Source organism: Lonchura striata, chromosome 2 (genome assembly GCF_050655825.1).
Source record: "Lonchura striata isolate lonStrDom1 chromosome 2, ASM5065582v1, whole genome shotgun sequence".
Classification (NCBI taxonomy): Eukaryota; Metazoa; Chordata; class Aves; order Passeriformes; family Estrildidae; genus Lonchura; species Lonchura striata.
Window position 1 is genome coordinate 126209565 of NC_140704.1, and position 12795 is coordinate 126222359.

Sequence of the window (12795 nt, forward strand, 5' to 3'; positions counted from 1 at the left end):
GCTTTTGTGCATTTACTATTATAGTGCATATTAATAGTAACATACAAACATAAAATGTTTCTGGGAATTTTCCCCATTTCAGTAATTCACACAATTCTGTGCCCACAGGGTGGTCCAGCTTTCCTCCTTCTCTGTCTGCTGGGGGCCTGGGGGCTGTGAATATCTTTCTTTTTTTTGCTGTGCACGTTTGGAAGGAAATCAGAAAATGTTTGCAAGTGCATCTATTGCATATTTCTATCATTTCTCTGATACTCTTTGCTCGTGGTTGTGCTGCATTTTGTGTATGGCGGTAGTAGTTTCACCTGCCCACTTTTATGTGTCATTAGTTGTCACCGTGCTACCGTGACTGTGTAGACAAGTCTTCACCAAGAGCAGCTTCGGCGTCATGTCTGGGCCTTGTAAATCCTGGCAGCAGTGCTGCGCACGCTGCAAAGGCTTTGTGACAAAACAGAAAAATGACAATTAATGGCTGAATTCGGGAGACGGAGCAGGAACACGCTTTGGCTGTGTGGAAAGATGCATTTAGGGGCTTTCAAGCACAAGACAACACTTTACATTTCAGGCTACAGTTTTAAAGCCTGATAGAGAAACCCTTCGTCCTGCAGAGCTCAAAGCCTGCATTAGTATCTGCCATTTGCAGAGCCTCCCTACTTTGTCAGGGGCTAATTTTCTTCTGGTGGGAACATCACTGGATGATTGAGGCATTATCACTTTGAAAAGAACCTTAATCGTGTGATCAGTCTATAAACTAGATTTTGCTCAGTATGAGCTGGGGTGCTGGGCCTGGCTCCCTTGGCTTCGGGGGAACCACTTACTTCAGTGAGGTTTTACATGGTCTGGACTTTGGATTTAAGAATAAGTGCTTTATTTTCTTCCAAATATACAATAAGAGTTAATCTTAGTAAATTATTCTGAGCTTTGCAAATGCTAAAAATACGTGTTCATTTAGTGTGCAGGAGTTTTGTTTACAATGGGCATTAAACAGAGGGAATGTCAGGGTAAGAAGAGGTGGACTTAATGGGTTAAAAACTGTGTAAATGTTACTCTAGTTAAATTACAGCTTGTTGTTCAGATGAATACTCTCCACTTCTCATATAGCTTTAAATTATGGACAAATGCTTGCAATTGTGAACTACCTACATTGTGGCTGCCTGTTCCCAGGCTTCATCAACCCTAGCTGTCCAATGGGATTACTGTAAGCTTTCACGGCAGTCTGCCAGCCACTGATCAGAAATTCATATCCCTGGATGTTAGATTGCTCTCTTTATTCCATCCTTGTGATGGCTGTGATTGCTGTCATGGTGTTAGGTTAGAAATTAGCATTTTGTGGCCCAAATTTTGCCATCCAGAACATAATCAGAAAAAAAGGGTGGGGGGGGGGGGGTGGAAATCAAAGAATAGTAATTTCATCTGTCAAAGAAGGGAAATGCAGTGTTACCATGATACAGATGTCTACGAAACTTAGGTCAGGAAATGTTGTGGTATTTATGGTCCTATTTGGCAAATGCTTAGGCAGGTGGTGTTTTTCTGTTACTGCAGACCTCTGTTCATAGATTAATGCTTTACCTCTGATAAAACAACAACAACAAAAAAAGAAGAAATAAATAAAAATCCATCAGTGAAACTATAGGCAGGCTACAGAAACTCTTAAATTAAAAAAACAAGGGTCTCTAGCAGATACTTTCAAGGACATGCTGAATTAATCACAAGAGGCTGGTTAGCAGGAGGTCAGAGAAAGACTTCTTAGCATCATTTTGGGTCATATGTCTAGAGGCGATGGCAGTACGTATGTGCTGTATTGTAATATCCCCTTCCTGGTTTCCTTGTCTCAGACAGAAAAGGCTGAACACATATTGCATAGGGCTCTTGAAAGCAAAGAGACACTGGCAAAAATCAGTACTGGGAGATTTTTTCCTGTTCTTTAAAACTGAGTCGTGTCTGACTGTCTGATTTAAATGTGCCATTGTTTTTTATCGGATTTGTACTATATTCATTCATATTGTGTCCCTTGCATTTTGTTTTCTAAATGTGTTATATCTAGTCATACAAAGGTGGTGATTAAACAGCACAGTGGTAGTCACTGATAGATTTAATGAACATTTATTATTGCTCTAAATAAAGATTTCTCTATTAATCTGTTTCAAAACAATTCATCAGGGCTTATTACAGAAAATTATGGAAAACAACCGTTTTAAAATTTAGTGTAGAGATATGGTTAGGTCCTTAAAGGTAGCTTGTTATCCTTTTTAGGCAACTCACAGACATGCTAATTTTTTCTGTCATTAGCACTGAACAAGCTGGAAGGATTCTGACATGCGAGGTGCACAGATTCTGTTAGGAGCCTTGATTTTTATCCACCCAAGCTTATCCGTCATCTTTAATCATGCAAAAAGCAGGATTACTTAATCATTTCATTTTATTGAAAAGAAAAAGAAAGATTTACATTAAAATGATGACATGGAAGAAAAAAATAAATTGAAAATGATTATGAAGAAAATGTAACATAGAGACTAAAGCTCCATTGGTTCTGTGATGCTCATTTAAAGCAATGATCTAGTAAAGCCAAAGTATAAAAGTAATGATAATGTTAGCAGTGGAAGTATAAGCATTTCTGCATTTTTGCATGCATTCTGACATGAGGTGTGTAGTTGATTAGAGCAGATAACTAAGGAAGATACTTTTTTTCACCTAAGCTCTATTTATTCCTTGCATTAAGTTGCATCTTTGTCTGAACTAAGTGCATTTTAACACACAAATGTTAAGAGGCAAAGCATACTAGCATTTTCATAAGCACTTCAGTATGCATGTGCCTGCCTGTTAATCTTTCTATATAGGATAGACAAAAAATTATACTGATTTTGAGACTATCTATAAAAATAATTGATTTAGTGCAAGTGTGAATTTTATCTGGGGGATAAAATTAACAAATTATTAATGAATGCCTTCTGTAGCTTAAGGATCTTAGACATTGCATTTTATTCTCTGCCTGTTTTAGGTTTCATACCCTTAATTTAATGTATTCCTTTTTTCATTTGTTCTCTTTACACATTTTGAATATTCTTTTAAGGTAAGTTTTTTTCTGATACAAAAATTATGTCTAGTCATTTCAGAATTTAGGTAGTACAAGAGTTGGAGAAAAATATACCTACAAACTCTTGATGCCTAAAAACATTTGTTTAGGAAACATATTATAGTTCCCAAAATAAAGTTTGTTAGAGGAGAAAACAAGGACATATTTTTATATGTGAATATATACAAGTGATGCATTTCATCCAAGAAAATTTATTAAAAGCACCACACTTTTAGGTTTTGGTCTGATATTTATATAAAATGTTGCATTAAACAAGTAATTACATTACAAATCAATGTTTAGCAATTAGGTCATTAATAATTCATTATACTGTACTAAGTTGAGTGAATTTAAGGTTGAATACTCTGATATAATTTTCTTTTAGGTACATAAACATTTAATGAAATCTGAAAAATATCCAAATTTTTCTTCTAATACATAACATTTCTAAGTCTTGAATATTCGTTTTATTTAGAAAAGTAAAAAAACAAAATCAAAGCTCAGGGGTTTTTTTCACCAGTACGAGAATTATATATTGTTATTAGAGTTGAAAGTGTAGAAACAAGAAAAAGAACAAGAAAGATAAAAATAGGTATGTAGAGATCTATTTGTCTTCTCCCTTTCTGACATTAGTTCTGGACAGCTTGACTGTGAGAGCTGACTGGAGAGGCAACCTTCTAGCAGGAGAGAAATGGTTAAAAATTTCATGGGGTAAAACCATAAGACTGAGGAAAAGATTAGGAATCCCTAACTTCAAGAAAAAGGCTTGTTTTATGTTGTTTCTGAGTTCTGAAAGGATGTAGTTATGATTACAGGGGAAAAAAAAATTGTCTGTAAAGAGTTTAACCTTCACATAGATTTCTTCTGTTTTTATAAATACTCTCTCTGCTACCATGGACATTTTAAATATTTGAGATTTAAAATACCTGCATATAGGTGAAAAAAACAACCAACCAAACCACAAAAACAGGCAGAGCACCCCTGCCTCAAAATAAACAAACTAACTAAGCAAAACTATAATGAAACTGCCTTTTATTTTTAAAAATATATTCTATTTTTGCTTTTCCTGAGTGCATCTGTTTTAAAATTTCACAAATCTTAAAAATTGAACTGGACTCTTAGTGATATATTTTAATGTAGGACAAATGTCAGCATTCTGCACAGTAACTCTGAACATTTTTTGGGCACAAGAACAATGATTTCTACATTTTCTTCTAATAATAGAAAAGAATATAAGGGATTTCATACAATATACAGCTAGTCCCCTGTAGTGAAGAATTAAAGTCAACTTATTTTATACATACAGACTGGGTAATACACTGAGGATAAAAAAAGAGCCTTTCAACAATAAATTTTCTTGCAAACTAAGTAATCTTTCTATATTGCTGTAAATTAACCTAGACATTACTTATATTATATAGTTTATATAATCGGTGTTATCTTCCTGATTGATTCATATGACTTTCCTTAGATGACCAAATATATTTTCCTCAATTTTTCTTTTAAAGAAGTGGAAATAATTTTCTTTCTCTCTCTTTCTTTTTTTTTTTTTCTAGCTGAAAAAGGTTATTCTTGTGGCATGATTCTTCTTTAGATGTAGAATTAGTGGTTTTTTGATTGTTGTACTGAAAACAAAATTATTCACTGAAAAGAATTAGGCCTGATCTTATACTGACTTATTTTCATACTCTACAGCTGTGTCCTTAAAAGACCTGCAGATGGATGTTTACAATTAGAGTATTTGCTTATCCACTTGTAAAATTTAGCAAGAATTTTGTTATTTTGGATTCTATCAGAAAATGTATATTTAACAAATAAATTGTATTTTGCAATATTGGCCATGCTATAACCTGAAGAATCTTCTTTCTGTTCCTTTCTGTGGATAGATTTCGTATCTGAAATTGATTTTCTTAGTATTTTTTGAAACTTAATTTTATAGATATTGGAAGTCTTTTAAGTGTTCATTGATTCTAGATAAACTATAGCTGTAGTACTGAAGGCAGATGCTTATAATTTTTTATATGAAAGTACATGAAAGTCTCATTCAGTTGTTAGAAATAATGAAAGCATAGTAGTCAAAACGAGCAATGATGAGTGATAAAAAAACTGGACCAGATTTTAGTCACTATGACCTTTAAGCAATAGGTGGCAGTGTTACCTAAATACTCTTTGCTTTGTATTGGAAAAGAATGGGAGTACTTAGGAAGGAACAGGACATTTGTTTTACTTGTACATAATTGCAGATTTGTGCAAACAAATTTCACATCATTAAGGATGTTTTCTAAAAGTTATCCTAAAAAAATTAAATTCAGTATCCACTATCACCTAAAAGACCCACATTTTTATGTTTTCTTATATACTAGTTATAACATGATATTGAAATCTAATGTATTCTTGTCTGAAAAACAAGAACATTTTTCCTACTACATGCTGTATTTGAAAATGTGATTCATCTTAACTTCATTATATATTTATAGTAATAAACACCAAGCACACTTTTAGAAAATATATTACAGAATATACTTTTCTGGTTTATAACAAATTTATAAATTTAGGACCTAGTTAATAAAGCTTATAACACATAGTGCTTCTTTAGAGATTACAGGATAAACTTTATGAATTCTTTTTGTATGTACAGCACAATATCACAGAATAGACCTGCACCAATATACAAATACTGTTTCCTTCTTTATGTACAAGCAGGCAATCCTTTCCACACCTGAAAAGCATGCAATAACCAAAACAAAACAAACAAAAAAAAAAAAAAAAAAAAGAAAAAAGAAAAAAAGAAAAGATGGCATTGCTTATCAAAATTGATGCCTTAATATAAATTTCTAAACCGAGTATGCCAATATACATATATTCACTTAAATATAAAATGTTTCACAAAATGCAACATTGAACATTACAATCAAAACCAATTCATTTAAGCCATTTTGGTCTTCTGAGTGTTACTTATGTATATCTCATCATATAATAATTAAAATACATACTGACCAATGCAGCAGCCATATTCCATACCATGTGTTCTACCTCTAGGATACAGCTTTCATACAGTAGCAGTTCCAAGGGATGTGTTCATCAGTGTGTGATAGAAACACTACGCAGTACTTTTTTGCAGTTTGAAGCGGGGTGAGGGGGAGAGGTCTTCTACAGTATGCACTCTTAGTTTGATAATTACTATTATCTATTTACTATGGTATATTTATCAATTTTTAGTTTAACAGTAGGATGTTGCTTGTGAGAAGGAGAATAAATGATAATCATGCTAGAGAAAGAAGATAGTGATGGATAGAAGCAGTGATGAAATGTGTCTGATAGGGTAGTTTTCTTCTGTACCACCATTTCGTTGCTGCTCTGGGATTACAGCAAAATGGTGGCTACTTATATTTTATGGAAAATGTAAATTTTATGGTAACCTTTCTATAGACTCCAAATTGCTTCTCCTCTCCATCCCTATTATACTGTTTTGTTAGAAAGAGTGCATGGTCTGCCTTCTGAATCTTATAGCACTACAGAAAAGGAAAAGCTGAGTTGTAAAACTCTGCATCAGCAATAAAGACTTCACTTATACGTGATTAAACCAAAGCCTAATCAAAGAGGAAGATCATGTTTTCTTACATCTACAAATAAGATACTAAATGGCCAGAGGTAAATAAGATTTGGAGTGTATTCTTGTTTTGCATAGCACAGAGTTGCTGTAGCTGAGGCAAACATTTTTGACTCCTTCTAGGTTTTTGGGGTGAAACTTAGTCTGTACTATCAAAAAATGCTACAAAGTAGCAGATCTTAAGAAGGAGAAAACAGATAAAGTCCTAAAGCTTTGCTTTTTATCCTCACTGTTTTTCTGTTCCAAATAGTTGACATGGCATGGAGTGACTAAACTGTCTTGTATAAGATCCCCTTATCTACCATCTTGGGCAGGGTAAGCTGCTGAAACTATACCTTACTGAAACAGCTTTTGGGTTTTGTCACTTTCCAGAAGGATGTTACTTGTGAGAACATGATTTTTCCCAAATGTCTAATTTGTAGAAATGAAAATAATTAGAAAGCATGGCTCTAAATAGGATTTTCTTGTTATCTACACATGTTAAAATACAAAGAATGCAGAAAAACGAAGCAAAGGGAAGTGAGCAGAACCAAATTAAGAAAACTAAGTGAAAATAAGAGTTATGAAGACTATTAAAATACTGGCTTTTCCTTACATTCTGAAGGAAAGATAACTTATAGAATACTTTCTGAAATGACTCTGTTATAGTTAAAGCGCTTAAAATATGGGGCATTTGTAAGGTAAAATTTTCTTTCTCTCCAGATAGATATTTAAAATTATATGTATATAGGATTATCTAAAATTTCCTTGATGAATTTTATGATGTTCTTGTTGTAAGCTAACTCAGTTCTGAAGTTGTGAGACTTTAAATGCCAGACAAAGAATCAAATATTTTAAAAAATTAGCTTCCAGAGACTTGTTGCACTTTTTACCAGGTGGATGTAAGTGAAGCGATAAAGTATTGAATTTAAAGTATGTCTTAAGAGAGTACATGCACTGATACTACTTATTTTTAAGGAAGCAGGTTTTTCTGCTTTTACAGCAACCTTTCTTCCTTTGAATTTTTTTACAAACTATTGAATTTGGCATTGTGATGGCTGTGTACACGTGTATCCATATGAAAATACACCCTATCTCTAGACATGCTGGTTACCTATAAGCAGAAGGGGTGAATGTTATTGAAGTTCATTTGGATGTGCACAAACCCTGTTAGCATCTCCTGCCAGCTGAAGACAGAAAAGGTGCTACGTTCCCAGCACACCTCCAGCTTCCACCTCACCCTCCACACGTTTCACACGCGTGAAATGCTCGGGGTAAATGGGGAGTCCCAGCAGGAGACCAGCACAATGTTGCTCTGGATCATTTCTGAGGAGTGCTTAAATTTAAACCTCAATATTTTTTTAAAAATTTTAAAATTATTTTGCCCTGATATGCTCAAATGAATTTGTATAGAGATTTTAAATGTAAAAATGGCAAGGATATAAATATTTTTATGGTACAGTCATAAGCTTTTTGTTGCAACACTAGTGTTTGTTACTGCACTTTCTTATAAATAACTTGAAAATTGGCAATATTGCTAAGGAGGATCAGGTTAGGAAATCATTCTGTTTTATACCTAGCAAAAAAAGCACTGATCTCAAATGACATGACCTTACTTAAAGTTGGATTGATTTTTTTTCCCTTTGGAATTTGTTTATTTTAGCTGTGTATTTACAGGCTAAGATTCGAGTACAATGAGGTTCTATACTAAATGAAATAGGAACACCCAGGAAGACCTAAAAATCCATTTCTTTATTTTACATGTTTAAACAGAACTGATGTGCACCATACTTTGATTTTAATAAAAAAAACTCATAAACCATACCCCTCTTATATAAATGTCTTAATCTTTCAAAATTATTAATTACACTCTAAAACATAATTTTGCATGCTAGATATTCTACTTGAAACTGCTAAATAATAACATCCATATTTCTGCAATGTACTATAAATATTTGTTGTTTGTAAAGGAGTTCTGCAGCCATTTGTTTTTAAAGTTCTCTGCCTTATATAGAAATACAACTTTTGGTTCTTAAAAATAAAGGACAAATATATGATGAGCACAAGTTTTAGTGCAGAAACATGTATTTTTATGATACATCTACAAAATCACAGTTGTGCAGATTAACGTTGGTTTGGTCCAAGTCTGTCAGTTGTGATGTGATTTCTGTTTTCACTGTAAATAAAACTGAAATCATCTGTGTCAGAAGATGTGATTAAAAAATAATTAGATGCAAGGGTTTATGGCATGTTACTATAAATTTGTAAGTAAATGTAGGACTTTAAATATAGAGAAAAAATATTTTAAAATCTCAATGAATTATAAACTGTTCATACATTGTAACAATATTTAAAAATTGTTCTAATGTTTTCACATGTAATGATGCTAAAACCAAATCTGTTGATTATTCTATCTTTGTGTCAAAATATATGATAGTCATAAATATACAGGAAGGATTCAGAGGATTTACATTTTCTAATTTCAATCACACATTCAATTAATATGTTTATAAATTTTATGACAGACATTGAATAACTCAAAAGTTTTATCCTATCCAAAAAAGTCCAACAGCAAGGGAACATTCTAATCCTTTCTATTGAACAGGTATTGCTGTATAATCGGTATGGGATAGCTCGTTTCATGCCTGCAAACTTGCTATTAGTCTTAACTGTTGGTTTATTTTTCAGTATGGTTAACAAATTTTAAAATAATATTAAACCCCACAAACACATTTATGTTGCCTCAATTACTTATCTTTAATAAACACAATGGTTTATTTAATGTCTTCCAAAAAAAAAAATTCAGAAGGATTTTAATTTTGATTCTGAATTTTCAGAAATTATAATATTTTGTTATAATTTTGAGGTATCTATGTAAGAGCATTTTTGCTCTTCTGCTTTGTTTTACTGTTACAAATTCTTTATTTAAATATTTGCAATTTAAGTTTTTGTTATGAAGCATTTTTTAGTACAATTTTTGTTGTCAGTCAAGGAGCAAATTTTTACTAGATAACTCAGTTAACTCAGACCAACAAAATTAATGTCAATTAAAAGGGGAAAAAAAACCCACAAAAGGCAAACAAAACATTTTTCCTTTTTTTTTTTATTTTAAGTTCTGATGCTGGCAAAGATAAAAGCTGTGCAATTACATCTCAGCAGCCAGAATGCTGAATTTCATTAGATTTGTCAATCAGAAACCTCAATTTTCTTGCTCACTTTCATAAAATTTAGAAGCAGGGAACAGAATGGTAACCTAGTTTTCTCTCTGTATGGTTTCAAAATTATTTCCAGCCTGTTTATTTATTTGGTAATGTTTTGGCCAGTTATTTTAAAATTGGCTTGCAGTGGGCACTCTTTGCTCTCCAGGGAGACTTTTCTATTGGTTAACTCACGGTAAGGTTTTTCTTTTTCCCCTACTGATATATTCCTTTTATTAATTTCCTCCCATTACTCCTAGTTATACCTCCTTTTACTATGCTAAATAATTCCTTTTATGCTAAATAATTCCTTTTTTCCATTTTTGAGTTATCACTCTGTAACATTGCTGTTCTCCTTTTTTTATGGAAACTGTCTCAAATTGGCAAGGTCTAAAATATGCTGAGTTCAATCTGCTATAAAGGACTTTATTGACAATTGCTATAACTTAAAGTCCTGCTTTAATAAGCTCAGCTAAAACTGAAGTTTGAATAATTTTTGTTAACTGAAGCAAGAAATCTATTAAAACGAGCCCTCTATTTTGAACTGTTTTGTAGTGATGTAATGGGGCCAAATGATTAAGCATAGCTTAGATAGCCAAAATCCTCTGGGTCAAATTACCTTGTCTGCTGAGAAACACAACAGGGTTGAAAGAAGCACAGATGCCGGACAAATGTTTCTGGTAAGAGGAAGAAAACTATTACAGCAAGCCTGTCCCCCTTTCCCAGGTTTGAAGCGAATTTTGGTCTGCTCTCCTTCCCTCTCTGCATTTTCCTTAAGGCTGGAGACTGCCTAGTGCTGAAACCTGTGGATACCCTCTCCCAAAACTCTGTCTTCTCCTCCTGTCTGAGGGAACTGGCACTCGGTGCTGCAGATTTGGCCTCACTCTGGTCCTAGCTGGAGAAGAGCCGGACAGGCTCAGTAACTGCATGTGCCTGCAAAGCAGAACATCCTCATGCCCAGGGTCCTGCAAATGACTGAGCCACTGAGGAGGAAACGTGCTTCACAGTGAGTAGCATCTGCAGACTTTTCTGACAGGCTTTTTTTTTCTGACATGCCTGGAACGGCCCAGCTAAGGACGGGGGCAGCAGTTTTGGGCTGGCAGCCACTGCAGAGGGAGATGATAAGGTAGGGTGAACTCAAAACACTCCTACATTTTCAAACAAGGTAGCAGGTTCCCCAGCAAACCTCATGGCATGTTGGGAAAACTTGGATAGTAATAGGTAAACATAGATAAAACACATCTAGCTTTCTAGACTATCTCCTATCTCTGCTTCCTTTCCCTGGAGAGACCCCTAAATTTAGTTAGAGACTTTTACACCAGCGGGCTGACAAGGATGGAGAACCACTGCAGCAATGCTGCACTGGTGCATGCCACCACCATGGTTACAGCAGGAAGGCTCCTGCTCTCTGACACTGTCCGTACGACACCCGTAACTCTCCATTTGCATCAGGGCTGCCTTTGCAAACAGCAACTGGATTCTACCCTGGCTGCTGCTAATAGAAGCTGAGGGCTCATTCCCTTTGACAAGCCAGACATGTTTTAAGACTACCTGTGTATACTTAAATGGGCATTTGGGTTTTTCTCCCTTCAGCTACTTATCTTTGTAAAACTTCGGGCTTTGCATCTGAAAGGACTGGGCCCTCAAATGCATGTTGCTTATTTATTTTATTCTATTTAATTCTCTAAACTGCCGTGAATTTTTACAAAGCTTTCAGTGCCATAGCAATGGCTGTATTTAATACATTATGTTTCCTGATCATTGTCTTAGTTCTGAAAAAAAAGTAAGTTTTCTAAGATTCATCTTATTTTGCAGTTTAAATCTGCTTTTGGAATATTTTATTTTGTATTGCAATATGATCTCTTGCTGACAACACCTGAAAATTGACAGAATTTAATGTAGGCAAAAATCCTACAAGTACTGGAAAACTGTTGCGAAACAAATTTCATTTCCTTTATATCTAGATATAATTTGTTTTAAACTACTCTGCAATCCCTTGAAGCATGTAAAAGTGCTCCACGTAAACAGGTCCCTCTGCTCTTGTTCTTTAGACTGTAGTGAGGCTGCTGAAAGATTTGAGTGATGGTGCAATGCTTTAAATTAAATATAGATTTGGGGTTCTGAGCCTGCTGAGTTGAGTGCTGTAAACACTGGAGGACCAATCAAAACAAACATAAGTGACACAAGTGATCTTCATTGAATCATTTGGCATTTCTTTTGACTTGTTTAGAGACAAATGCTTTTGTTTCCTTTGGTGCAATATTGTTTCTAGATCTACTCTGAATTTTCATTTACAGAGAGAGTACATCACAAGATAAATAGCATGCTTTTACCTTGAGCAGCTAGTTTAAAAGTTAAAGCATGAAGCAAGGGAGCTGTGGCATTTGGAGGCTCTGTATTCCATCTGTGATCAACTGTGCTTTCTGTTTTGCAGTATCCTCGCTCCATCATGTGCTGTTTATGAGTAAAATTTCCAACTTGAAATTGCTGTGGCTGAGAAGAAAGAAGCATAATGTGCACATGTGTGTGTGAATGTGTGTGTGTATTCATTTACATTTGGGGTAGCAGGTGTTGAGAGCTCTTTTTCCTTGGTATGAATACATTTTGCATCAGTGGAAAGCACTGAGACATCTTATGCTGCATTCTTTTGTGAGCAGCAGCTTAAGATTCTTTTTATTTCTTCACTAGAAGAGGACCAAGCCAAGGCCCTTCTCCAGTACTAATAGCTCCAGAATATTGCTCAGCTAAGTGGTAAAGAGAGCTTATATGCTGAAAGTATTTCAGGAAAAGAGTTACCAGAGAAAAAAAGAAACAAACAAAACCCCCAAATTTGAAAACATTTTAATTGCTTCTGAAACAGGGATAAGAGGGTCAAAATGTCATCTTACAACTTTAATTTTTGAGCATAGAACACTCATTGGAAAGGTTGGACCTGAATT

The 12795-nt window shown here is 34.3% G+C and overlaps 1 long non-coding RNA gene across 1 annotated transcript in view; it reads right to left on the reverse strand.

The window, feature by feature from the left end:
- The window catches only part of LOC146768410 (uncharacterized), a 76787-nt gene extending 67728 nt beyond the window's left edge, over nt 1-9059 (reverse strand). The window contains exon 1 of the long non-coding RNA XR_014952935.1: nt 6068-9059. This is a non-coding gene — a long non-coding RNA (uncharacterized LOC146768410). The remainder of the gene's footprint in view (nt 1-6067) is intronic.
- Between the last annotated feature and the right edge of the window lie 3736 nt (nt 9060-12795).